The sequence below is a fragment of the Tamandua tetradactyla genome, chromosome 10 (assembly GCF_023851605.1).
Source record: "Tamandua tetradactyla isolate mTamTet1 chromosome 10, mTamTet1.pri, whole genome shotgun sequence".
Taxonomy (NCBI): Eukaryota; Metazoa; Chordata; class Mammalia; order Pilosa; family Myrmecophagidae; genus Tamandua; species Tamandua tetradactyla.
The window spans coordinates 1,981,662-1,994,303 of record NC_135336.1 but is presented as its reverse complement, the minus strand read 5'-3'; the positions used below and the strand labels follow the sequence as shown (position 1 = coordinate 1,994,303).

The 12,642-nt window shown below is 41.0% G+C and overlaps 1 long non-coding RNA gene across 1 annotated transcript in view; it reads left to right on the top strand.

Annotated features, from left to right (window-relative positions):
• Positions 1-9,396, top strand: part of LOC143648133 (uncharacterized) — a 97,691-nt gene extending 88,295 nt beyond the window's left edge. Inside the window, exon 6 of the long non-coding RNA XR_013158412.1 lies at positions 8,409-9,396. This is a non-coding gene — a long non-coding RNA (uncharacterized LOC143648133). The remainder of the gene's footprint in view (positions 1-8,408) is intronic.
• Positions 9,397-12,642: the final 3,246 nt, after the last annotated feature.

The following is a 12,642-nucleotide window of genomic DNA, read 5'->3' as shown; positions in this document are numbered from 1 at the left end:
ATTAGTTTTTCTCCTCCTTTTCCCTTCTCTTCTCCTTCGGGGACACCCACAACACGTATATTTGTGCGGTTCATATTGTCCTTGAGTTCCCTGATCCCCTGTTCAAATTTTTCCATTCTTTTCCCGATAGTTTCTGTTTCTTTTTGGAATTCAGATGTTCCATCCTCCAAATCACTAATTCTATCTTCTGTCTCTTTAAATCTATCATTGTAGGTATCCATTGTTTTTTCCATCTTTTCTACTTTATCCTTCACTTCCATAAGTTCTGTGATTTGTTTTTTCAGTTTTTCTATTTCTTATTTTTGTTCAGCCCATGTCTTCTTCATGTCCTCCCTCAATTTATCGATTTCGTTTTTGAAGAGGTTTTCCATTTCTGTTCATATATTCAGCATTAGTTGTCTCAGTTCCTGTATCTCATTTGAACTATTGGTTTGTTCCTTTGACTGGGCCATATTCTCAATCTTCTGAGCATGGACCATTATCTTCTGCTGCTTGCGTCTGGGCATTTAGTCAGATTTCCCTGGGTGTCGGACCCAATAAGGTTGTAAGATTTTTCTGTGAAATCTCTGAGTTCTGTTTTTCTTATCCTGCCCAGTAGGTGGCTCTCGTGGCACACGTTTGTCTCATGTGTTTGGAAGGTATCCTCCTGGTCACCGTTCTCCGTGGCCTGGGGATTTCCTATCCAATTCTCTCAGTTGGTCCGGGGGACCGCACATGATGGGGGCATCATCCGCCGTGGCTTGAGGAGACACTGTGGCTCCTTTATTAATTCCCCTATTGGTGTTTGGTTGGACCCAGTCCCTGCCACTGTCAGAAATTCCCTCCTCTCCCTTGAGGGGTGTCAGTTGCCGGCCGCAGCAGCCCAGGGAATTTACCACCGGACCAGGAAGCCGTCCGCAGGGGAGGGGCATCGGTCGCCGGCTGCTGCAGCCTGGGGAATTCGCCACCAGAGCAGGAAGCTGCCCACGGGGGAGGGGTACTGGTCGCCAGCTGCCACGGCTTGGGTAGCCCTCTGGTCCGAGACTCGTAGCAGGTCCAGGAAGCCGTCCACAAAAGAGGGGCGCCAGCCACCGTGGCTTGGGAAACTTGCCTCTCTGAGACTCTCAGCTGGCCCAGGAAGGAGGGAGGGAGGAGCTCCGGCCGCCGGCTGCCACAGCTTGGGGAATCGCGTGCCGCTCGGGGATCTCACCGCAGCAGAGTCTCGCAGTCAGTTTAGCCAGTCCATACTGGGGTACGCTGTGTGTCCATTCCCTGCCGTGTCCCCAGGAGCTGTTCTCCACTGTTTCTGTTCACCTAGTAGTTGCTCTGGAGGAGGAACTAAGACGCACCTACCTTACTAAGCCGCCATCTTGGCCCCCTGTCCCCACTGAGCAGATTTTATTGAAGTATTATGTATTGTTCATTTTATACTAAAAAGATATTAAAAACTCTAAATTGAAAAAGAATTGAAGGAATTTTTTCCTTCCAAAATATTTTCTTTCATTCTTTGTTTACTGTCCACAAAACTGAAAGTGTCATGTAACTCTTTTAATCAAGCATGGGCCCCTGCTATTCCTAGAGTTGAGGGAAAGTTTTATTTTCTCATAGTAAAGAGATGGACTTTTTTTTTTTTTTTTTTAATATAATGAGCAAACTCATGGATTTTATTTTATTTTATTTTTATTTTTTTTCACATGGGCAGGCACCAGGAAGCGAACCTGGGTCCTCTGGCATGGCAGGCAGGCATTCTTGCCTGCTGAGCCACCATGGCCCGCCCAAAGAGAGATGGACTTTTAATTCCAGGATGGCTCCAGCGCAGACACAAAAAGGAAGTAGGCATCTTCTTTCATTTCAGGTTTTCCCCTTAATATTTTTATTGAGATAAAAAAATATATATATACAATGTTACACAATTTGATGAATTTTTTAAAGGCACACACCCCTTAACCACCACCACAATCAAGATATAGAACGTTTTCATCACCCTAAAATGTTACTTGTGCCATTCCCTGGAAAATGTAACAGTGGTTTGTATCACCCTAGGTTCATTGTTGCCTGTTGAGGGCCTTCATATAGAAGAAATTAGATGGCATTTACTCCATTTTCCCTGGATTCTTTTGACTCCACATGATTTTTCCACAACCAATCTATGTCATGACTGTCAGTAGCTATCGTTACATTTTTTTGCACAATATTGGTCTATTGTATGACATACTATTATTTGTATGTTTATTCTCATGATGATTAAAAAATCTGGCATGTTTACATTTTTTCCAATTTTTACTAGTAATAAAATTATTCATAATATTTCTTTATTATCCTTTTGAAAATTTTGAAAATATCTTTCAATCAAGATATTTTAAGTTTAATTTCTAATTTAACACTTCATCATTCTTGTTAGAAGATATTGATTTACTAGTCTTTTCAAAGAACCAAATTTTGACTTAGTTGATTTACTTTATTTTTGACCGTTTTCTATTTTATTGGTTTCTGTTTTTGTTATTACCATTTTCTTCATTCCAGTATTTTAAGGTGGAGGTTTACATCTTGGGTTTGCAAACTATGTTCCTTGAGCAAAATCTGGCCATCTGTTTGTTTTCGTATGGCCCATAAGCTAAGAATGATTTTACATTTTCAAATGCTTGAAAGATTTCAAAAGAAGGGTACTATTTCATGATGTGAAAATTATATGAAATTCAAATTTTGGCATCCATAAATACAATTTTCTTGTAACACAGCCTCATCCACTCATCTAAGTGTTGTTTCTGGCTGGTCTTGTGCTTCAGTGGCAGCACTGAGGCAGAGTTGAGGCAAAATAGATTAGTTGTGACAGAAACCTCATGGCCTGCAAATCTTAACATATTTACCATTTGGCCCTTTACAGAAAAGTTTGTTGATCTCTGGATTAGAGTATTGATTTTAAGCATTTTTTCTTTTCTAAAGAAAGCATTAACTTTATAAATTTCCCTCTGAGCACCACATTAGTTCTATCCCAAATTTTAATATGTTGCATTTTCATTATCATCAATTTGAAATGTATAAGATTTTTCCTTTTGATTTTTTCTTTGACCTATGGGTTATTTAGAAGATATGTATGTGTGTGTTAATTTTCTAATATATTGGAACTTTATAATCCTCTGTTATTACTGATGCATGTATTAATTCCTTTGTACTCAGCATACTTTGTATTATTTCAATTTTCTAAAAATAATTGAGACTTGTTTTCTTGCCCAGCATATGGTGACTGGTGACAGTTTTGTCTATTTTTTGGTGACTATTCCATGTCTGTTAAAGAATGCATGTACTGCACTTTTGGCATGAAGTGTTCCATACATTTCAGTTAGGTCAAGGCAACTGATAATGTTGCTCTTATTTTTCATAACTTTACTGAGTTTTGTCCAGTTGTTCTATAAGTTACTGAGACACAGCTGTACAGTTACCAATTGTGTTTAAGGATTTGTCTAGTTCCTTTTCAGTTCTGACAGTTTTTGCTTCACACATGTTGAAGTACCATTACTAGGTGCATACTGTTTTAGGTTGGTTGGTTCTTCTGATGAAGTCATATCTTCACCATTAAATATCCATCTATCTCTGGTAATACAGCTTGTATTGAAGTCTATTTTATCTGAGATTAACATTAAACTGCCAGCTTTCTTTCTTTTTTCAATTTTTTAGTAAATTTAGTAAACTCCGCAAAATAATAGCAGATGCATTGAAATATTTACATAATTCAAATTTTAAATCTCTCTCGTTCAGAAAAAAGGGACAAAAATAAGATTCTGCTGTAAAGGCTGCACTACAACCTCTTTCCTGAAATGGATCAGTAAAATAAGAGACATTATATGATGAGAGGAACTAATTTACACTTGAGAGGTATTCATCTTCTGCTAAGAGAATATGTCCCTTTGTAAGCTATATAAATTAGGCAATGAAAATGATATTTTCTACATTTTTAGAGCTCTGTTTAAAGTTCTAAATCCAACTCTTACTTGAAAAGAGAAACTGATTTTGGTACTCACAAAGAGTACAGTTATAATGGAAAGATAACTAACTCTATATTTCACTTTTTTTTTTTGCTTTTGAAATTTTAGGCCAGAGACAACTTGATGACATTTCTGGCCCAAACAGTTATGCTTACACAAGATACAAATTTTTTACATCTGACTAGAAATTTTGGTTTTGTGTTATTGGTATTTCAATTTTCCGAGTCCCTTTCATTTCCAAGGAAGATTCAGTGAGAAGATGGCATGTGAAAATGGTTCATGGAAAATTCCATCATGCATGAGCATCAGCGTACATATGTGTTCACCTGCCATCGCCGTTACCCCCACCAAGGCTAGGCATTTACACGACGTGGTGTGAGAACAGTCTTCATGCATTTAGTCAGATTTTTTTTTAATAGTAGGAGTTTTGTAAAATGGAAAAAGCACAGTCCCTTAAAATCAAAACTGCTGGATAGTATAGTGCAACACTTCATTTCTGTCTGTTCAGTGTGTTGTCTGTTCAGTGTGTTCTGTCACACCAGTTCAGAAGCTTGGTTCAGGCTTTCATGACTCAGGTCCTGAGATTTCAGTTACACCTTCTCTAGTACAATCCTATTTTCCCAAATCCCATGGAAATGATAAACATCAACTTGAAACTAGGTATTTTTTACTTATCTGTCATCAACAAATTTCCTCTAATTCAGGTGATTTCTCACTTAATATAAATTAGACCTTTTAAGAATTTTCAAACGACATCAATGTCTTTTATGTTCAAGTAGTTCAAAATCTTTTGGTATACTCATCTTTAGACTGAAACTGTATAATAGAGATAGTAAAGAACTACCATCTATTAAAATTCATTTAATACAGTTTCATGGCTCCATATTTCAAATAGAAATCTTTCAGGTACCTTATATAGTACATACCCCTGAAATGCACACCACATTTATATAACTTAAACACAAATGCTGGCTTGAGAAAGGAATGGAAGTATAGTATAGCACATCTTATTTCTTAAAGCACATACAGGAGACCAGGTGATTGGGGAAAGAAGCATATTCATTTAATTTCAGTGCCATCATGACATCTATTTTGCCCCTAAGGAATAATTAATGTTTGTATTTCTCTATGTCCAGAATAGGCAAATCTATAGTCAGAAAGCAGATTAGAGGTTGCCAGGGTCTGGGAGAGGAGAGGAGTAAAGACTGACTCGCTAATGGGTGTGGTGTTTCCTTTTGGATTGATGAAAGGGTTCTGGAACTAGAGGTGGTTGCGCAACATTTGGAATGCACTAAATGCCACTGAATTGCACATTTGAAACTGATTAAAATGGTAGATTTTATGTTACGTGTTAAAGGATAGAAGAAATTGACCTAAATGATGGAGAAAATATGAACTGAGATAAAGGTGCTTTGTCTGTGGGCATTCCATCATGTGAGGCCTGCCTGGCGTGGGTGCGGGTTACCTCGCGCGGCTGTCCTGCGCGCCCAGAGCGTGTGATCGCGGACCGCGGGTTCTGCAGTACCAGGCTCAGCAGGCTGTGTTCCTTGCAGGGAAGCCCGAGAATCGCGCCCTGAACAAGTCTTTGGGGGCCTTCGCAGGGGAGGGTGCTCGAAGCCCCACGGGAGGACCGTGTGGAGCCTGGGCTGGGAGGTTTCAGCAGTGATGTGTCCATGGGAAATTAGTCATTCCTACTTTGCTGGATGGCGGCTGGAGTCCACTTGTCCTTTCCAGGAAAAGGCCTCTTTTGCATAGGAAACTCGCCCTAACCATCTGCCCATTCCTCCAGCCCCTCTTTCTATTATTATTATTGTTTTGTTGTGGTAAGATATAAAACTCAAAATTCCCATTTTAACAACTCTCAAGTGTGCAGTTCATTGGTGTTAATTGCATTCATCTCTCAAGCGTACCTGGGTTTCTTCTACCTTTTGGCTATTGTAAATACTGCTGCAGTAAGCATTGGCATACAAGCATCTGTTCAAATCTCTGCTTTCAAACCATTTTAGCTGTATATCTAGAAGGGGCATTGCCAGGCCATATGGCAATTCTATGTTTACATTTCTAACATCACCAGGAAGTAGCTGCACCATATTACATTCCCACCAACAATGCATAAAGGTTCCAATCTGCATCCACCAACATTTGTTATTTTCCAGTTTTTAAATAATAGCTATCCCAAGGGGTATAAAGTACTGTCTGGTTATCATTTTGATTTGCATTTCCCTGATGACCAGTGACGTTGAGCATCTTTTCATGTGCTATTGGCCATTTGTATCTCTCTTTTGGAGAAATATCTATTCAAGTCTTTTGTCTATTTTTAATTGAGTTATTTGTCTTTTTGGTTATAGCAGTTCTTTATATAATTTGGATATTATTTCATATTATTTTTTAATTGGGAAATGTATTTAGAGTCAGGGGAGTGGTCCATAGGAAGAGTCCCCTGGTTCACTGAGGTTGGAGAGCTGGGACTGGAGAACTCCTGTGTCCAAGACTGGATGATGCAGCCACTGCATAGAGTGGAATGCCCTGGGCCCCTCGACCAGTTCCCACCCATGACAAACCCCCGTCCCAGGCTCTTTTCACTGCAAGTCACCCATGGCTACAACATGGCTCTTTCTGCTCCCTTCCCACAGCCAAGGCTTATCCAGGTTTGCACAGAGGAAGGCTTTTGTGACAGGGAGGTGCCTCTTTGAATCTGCAACTACACTGTGGTATAAGCCATGGGAGGGAGGAGGCCCTGGGAACCAGTGAGGGAGCACAGCAGGAGGGAGTAGAGCAGAGGCAGATTCTAATTTTGAGCTCTGGAGGGCCACAGAACATGCACATGGCACAGGAGCAGTGGCTTTGCGAAGTCCACATGTCTCCAGGCCCCTGCACCCAGGGAGCACTATCCTGAGTGTTTACACTTAGCATTGTCCAACTTTGAAATAAAACATTTCACCATACCTCATGGATTCCTAAGCAATGTATTGTTTAATATTGCATATTTCAAAACTCTTATAAATGAGCTAATACTGTGTGTGTGCAGTCATCTGCAAGTTGCTTTTTTTTTTTTTTTTTGGCATGAGCAGGCTCTGGGAATTGAATTCGGGTCCCAGGCATGGCATACGAGAATTCTGCCACTGAGCCACTGTTGCACTGCCCAGCAACTTGGTTTTTTTTATCATTCAACTGTAAAATTCTTTGGCTGACCCACATTAATTTATGGAGCTTAATAATTCTGTTTTACAACTGTATAGTAGTCCAGGATATGTATATATCACAATGTATTGATCTGTCCTTACCCCTGGATGTCTGGATATTCCCAAGTTTTGCCCCTAAGAGCAGAGCTGCCCAGAGCATTCTCATGTAAATCAGCACAGATGTGCAGCAGACCCTCTGGGAGAACACACTGATGCAGGCCATCTGGCTAACATGCCTTCCTGTCGTGGCCTCCCTGCTTCTCCCCCAAACCCAAGAATATGCTCCATATTTAGCAATGGAATGGAAGGATGCTTAAACATTTCACACCATTGTATTGGTTTCACACTGCAATTAGAGCTTTTGCATCTTTGTTCATGAGTGAAATTGGACTATGGTTTTCATCTTTGGCCATCTTTGGCAATGCTTTGTCAAGAGTTGCAATCAGGCTCTTCTGGTTGCATACAATCTACTGAGGAGTATGTTATCTTTTTCTGTGTATCTGAAAGGTTTGGGAAAGGGGATGGTGCTTGTTACTCTGTTATACTAACAAAAAGCTCTCTAATACAAACTTATATTCCATACAGGGTGTGATGGTTAGGTTCTGGTGTCAATTTGGTCAAATGATTATGCCCAATTGTCTGGTCAGGCAAGGGCTGGCCTGACTGCTGCTGCAGGGATACTTTATGGCTGGCTGATGAAAGGCTGGTGTATTAAATCATTGGGGAGTTGATTGGATCTCTAGCTGACTACATCTGAGATAAACCAAGGAGCATCTTCCACGATGAGATAATCCAATCAGTTGAAGGTTTTAAAGGAAGAAGAGAGACTTTTTCACCACTTCTGACAGCAAGCCTCTCCTGTGGAGTTCATCCAGACCCTTCATCATAACCTTCAGCTTCACAGCATGCCCTGTGGATTTGGGACTCTTCCATTCCCATGACTCCATGATGCACTTTTATAACTCTTATATTTACAGTTCTCTCCTGTTGGTTATGTTTCTCCAGAGAATCCTGACTAACACATGGGGTCATTATATATATCCTCTACACACTTTGTGGATCTGATTTTATTTGTGATTTTTTTCCCCTGTTGTTTTTCATTTGTCTAATTTGTTTCCTGAGTCTTTGTAATTTTTTTCTAATTGTGAGTTCTGTTTTTAGAATTGATCTCTGGGAATTCTTTGTTCCTGAGGGACACTTGCTTCCTCCCAACAGGAACACTTTACACTCAATTCTCAGCTTGGGTTTTTTCCTTGTTTTGCAGGTGGGAACCGGATCACAGGCTGCACTAGAGCTGGTGTTCTGGATTTCTCAGAACAGTTTTCCCTCAACTTCTATCCAAAGACATGCTTCATTTCTATCTCCGCTTGGCTGCCTGTGCATGTTTCTAGTTTACTCGCTGCTGTTCTACCTCTGCAGCACATGGGTTGGGGTCTCAGCTTCAGCAGGGCCAGAGCCCCTTCACAGGCCAGTACATCTGCATTGGAGCTGTTCACACCAGACATCCAGGCCTTTAGCTATGGCCAGAAACTGCCCAGCCTCTAGATGTGAACTCTGTACCTGTTTTTTGGCCTCTGGGATAGTTCCCTTTGTTTTCTTGGGTTACTATTAATAATATTGAAAAGTTTCAGTATTTTAAAGTGCTTTGTACTGGAAGGATTTATCAATAGTATGGTCTTCAATATCTCCAAAAATAGAACAAGCAATGAATAATCATGAATTGTTCAAGGAAGAACAGAGCAGGGAAAAATACAAACATGTATAGAGGTCCAAAGGCTTCCTGTTTGCTCTGCATTTTACTTTTCATTTAAAAACAGGCATTTCTAAGAAGATCCCAGCATCCTCTGGGATGGGTCTGAGGATGGAAGTGTCCTGGGGAGTGGCTTTCTGAGTAAAGAAAATTCCTTCACTTTGGAGAGGAGGCCCATCTGCACAGTGGGCATGCCCACACACTTGTCTGATTCTCAGGGCAAATCCAGAGACTGAAGTACTCACAGTCTTTAGTTCTGAACCCTTAGGAACATGGTTTGGGAAAAAGGTTTGCTGCTATGAGATGTGATGTGTTCAGCTTGCTCTGTATCACCGGCGACCCTTCCCTTTCCTGGGTTCCCATTTTCTGGTCTGGGGATGCTGGGCCACTCAGCTTTGCCATGCTTGAGGCAGAAAAAGGGCAGACAGCACAGGACAGCCAGGCCTGCCAAAGTGCCATCATGCTTTATTCACAAATCCAGCTTGGAATTGTGGATGCTTCAGTGGATTTTTCTCCATTTGGCTTGGTGGATGATCCTGGCCACCAGGAAAGTCTGTGCCCAAGATATTTTCTCTGACTCACTCCCCTTTAGAAAGGGGTATATGAGGACACACCTGGGATGGGCATGGAGGAGAGTGTGAGGTGAAAGCTCTACTGTAGTCAGTGATCCCAGCCACAGACAAGCCAAGGCCCGTAGGCCTCAAGGCTACAGTCTGGCTCTAGCCAATGCCTCACATCCCTACATGCTGGGAAGCCCAGGAGCATCAGGAGAACATGGCCACTGCAGCCCCACCATCCTCATGCCTGACCCAGGGGGCTGTGTTTCAAGAGGGTGGGTGGCACAGCTGCCCAGGTTCTCAAACCTATCTTAATGCCACCTCTCTTCTGGAATCTCCAGTGAGGAGGTGGCCTGAGTGTAAGTCCTTTAGGAAGTTAATTTAGAACTTCCTAAAGATTCAATAACATTTTTCTGCAGGAGAGACGGGCCCCCAGGAACAGCCTGCCCAGTGCATTCACACTTAGTGGTCAGCTGTGGGAAGGCCATGGTGATGAAGCCATTTGGGACCCATTGGTGGGTCCTTCCCAGCTCCTCACTCCCTGGGACAAGTGAGGGTCAGGTGCAGTTAGTGGGCACTGCTCAAGCTGGGGCTCCATAGTTATAAGTTCTGAGCATCCAGAGTTCTGTGTTTGCCCAGCAATTAGCCCACTTAAACAGCCTCTGCACTCAGCTTGCCCTCAGAGGGAGTCTGGATGGACCTCCAGGTTCCAGAGTCATGGTGGGTGGAACCCTTCCTCCACACTGTAGAAATAGCATTAAGTTTAGCTTTCACACAAAATGATGTGGAGTGAGGAAAACAAAATTAACTAACTAAAAGGCTGCAAAACCAGCTCAGGCCAGTGTCTCAGACAGGGGAAGGAAAGAGCCTCTAATGTAAGCCCAAAATTGGCATCAAGTCCTTATATCAGTAAAAACAAGTCTAAACAGATAATGACCAAGTTCACTGGAATGTAAAACATAATCAAAAGTGAGAACTGCCAGCAGAAAATTTGAATTAGTTAGACTTCTTGGATAGGCTGTAACCTCTAGAGTATCTAATAAGTGGAGAAATTTCCTGCTTGCTAAGCTTAGAAATAAATGTTACTACTTTCTGGCACTCGGTGTGCAGCCAACTCATTTTGGTTGTATGCCTCTTCTTGCAAGATTGTGAATGAATTTTTTTTCCTCCATAATCAAGTGGGTATTTATTCTTTCATGTACAGCTTTCTTTCTAACATGCAAACATGCACACGTGTGCATCCATGGCTGCAGGCCCACTGCATGCCCCACAGGGTCATGTCTCCTGGCACACTGGCCTCTGCTTGCCCCCATCGTTCAAAGGTATAGTTAACTCCATGTCCAGGAGACCTCTTTCTGCATCTTCTTCAGAATTGTAGAGTACATGATTAAGTTGCAAAGGTACTTCCCATAACTGTATGTAAGACCTTTTCTTGCCATGCTTCCCTTCTCAGGGCTTAGCTTGGGGTTTCTTACCTGGGCAAGTGAGAGCTCACTGCCAGCTCCCTGAAGGATGGCTGGTGAATGCGAACTGAATTTAGGATTGTCATATTTGGACCAGCTAAGAAGAGAAGGAAATTCAACAGGAATTGAATTCAACTTAATAAGCTAAATTTCTCAACTCGTTCCCCAAATCCCCTGTAATTAGTTTGAAGTTAAAGTTGTCCAAAGCTAAGTCATTGTATACTCATTACAAGACCACTTAAACTATACTCAGTGAGAAGATTTTCTTTGGGTTGTTAACTTAAAACAAAACAAAACAAAATTAAAGTTGAAAAGCAAATATTTTACATTTTGTCAGTACAAATTAATTAATTGAAGACTTATATAAAATGTTTTATTTCCTAAAGATTCAATAACATTTTTTAAATTTTCATTGTCACTTTACCAATTTTGCCCTAGCTCTAAAATGTTTTCCTTAATACTTAGCAATACTCTAGACAGATTATCTTTTTTAATATTCTCAAACGGACCTGTAAATACTATTAATAGCTCCTTTTTTTTGTTTTTAACTTTTTTATTGTATAGTATGACATATATACAAAGCAAAGAAATAAAAAAGGAATAGTTTTCAAAGCACTCTTCAACAAGCAGTTACAGGACAGATCCTAGAGTTTGTCATGGGCTACCACATGGTCCTCTCATATTCTTCCTTCTGGCTGCTCCAGAATATAGAAGGCTAGAGGGCTTAAATACTTTATCATCACAATCGACTTTTTTTCCTTTTTTGTGTGAAAAATAGCATATATACAAAAAAAGCTATAAATTTCAAAGCACAGCACCACAATTAGCTGTAGAATATATTTCAGACTTTGACATGGGTTACAATTTCACAATTTTAGGTTTTTACTTCTAGCTGCTATAAAATACCAGAGACTAAAAGAGATATCAATTTAATGATTCAGCATTCATATTCATTTGTCAAGTCCTATCTTCTATGTATACTTTCACCATCACCTTTGATCTTTCCATACCTCTCATTGGGGTTGTTTGGGCTATGGCAATTCTAAATTTTTCATATTTTCTGTCACTAATATGGGGTAGGGAGATGGAACTATCTGATGTTCTGGACTTATCTGGACCAGGGACCCATTTGGAGGTTGTAGGTTTCTGGCAAGTTACTCTAGTGCCTGGAACCCTTGTGGAATCTTATAAATTGCCCTAAGTGTTCTTTAGGATTTCCTGGAATGGTCCTGGTTGGAGGTTGGCAGGGTATGACAGGTAGCAAGGTCTACCTGATACTTATGTAAGAGCATCCTCCAGAGTAGCCTCTAGACTCCATTTGAACTCTGTCATTGATACTCTATTAGTTACACTTCTTTTCCTCCATTTGGTCAGGATGGAATTGTTGATCCCATGGTGCCAGGTCTGGATTCATCCCTGGGAGTCCTCTCCCACGTTGCCAGGGAGACTTTCACCCTAGATGTCATGTCCCATGTAGTGGGGAGGGCAATGATTTCACTTGCAGAGTTGGGCTTAGAGAGACTGAGGCCACATCTGAGCAATAACAGAGGTCCTCCAGAAGTAACTCTTAAGCATACCTGTAGGTAGTCTAAGCTTCTCCACTACCTACATAAGCTTCACAAGAGTAAGCCTCATGATCAAGGGCATGGCCTATTGATCTGGGTGTCCCTAAAGTTTGACGCAGCATCAGGGGATTCCCTGAATATAAGGTTTAATAGTTTTATGGTC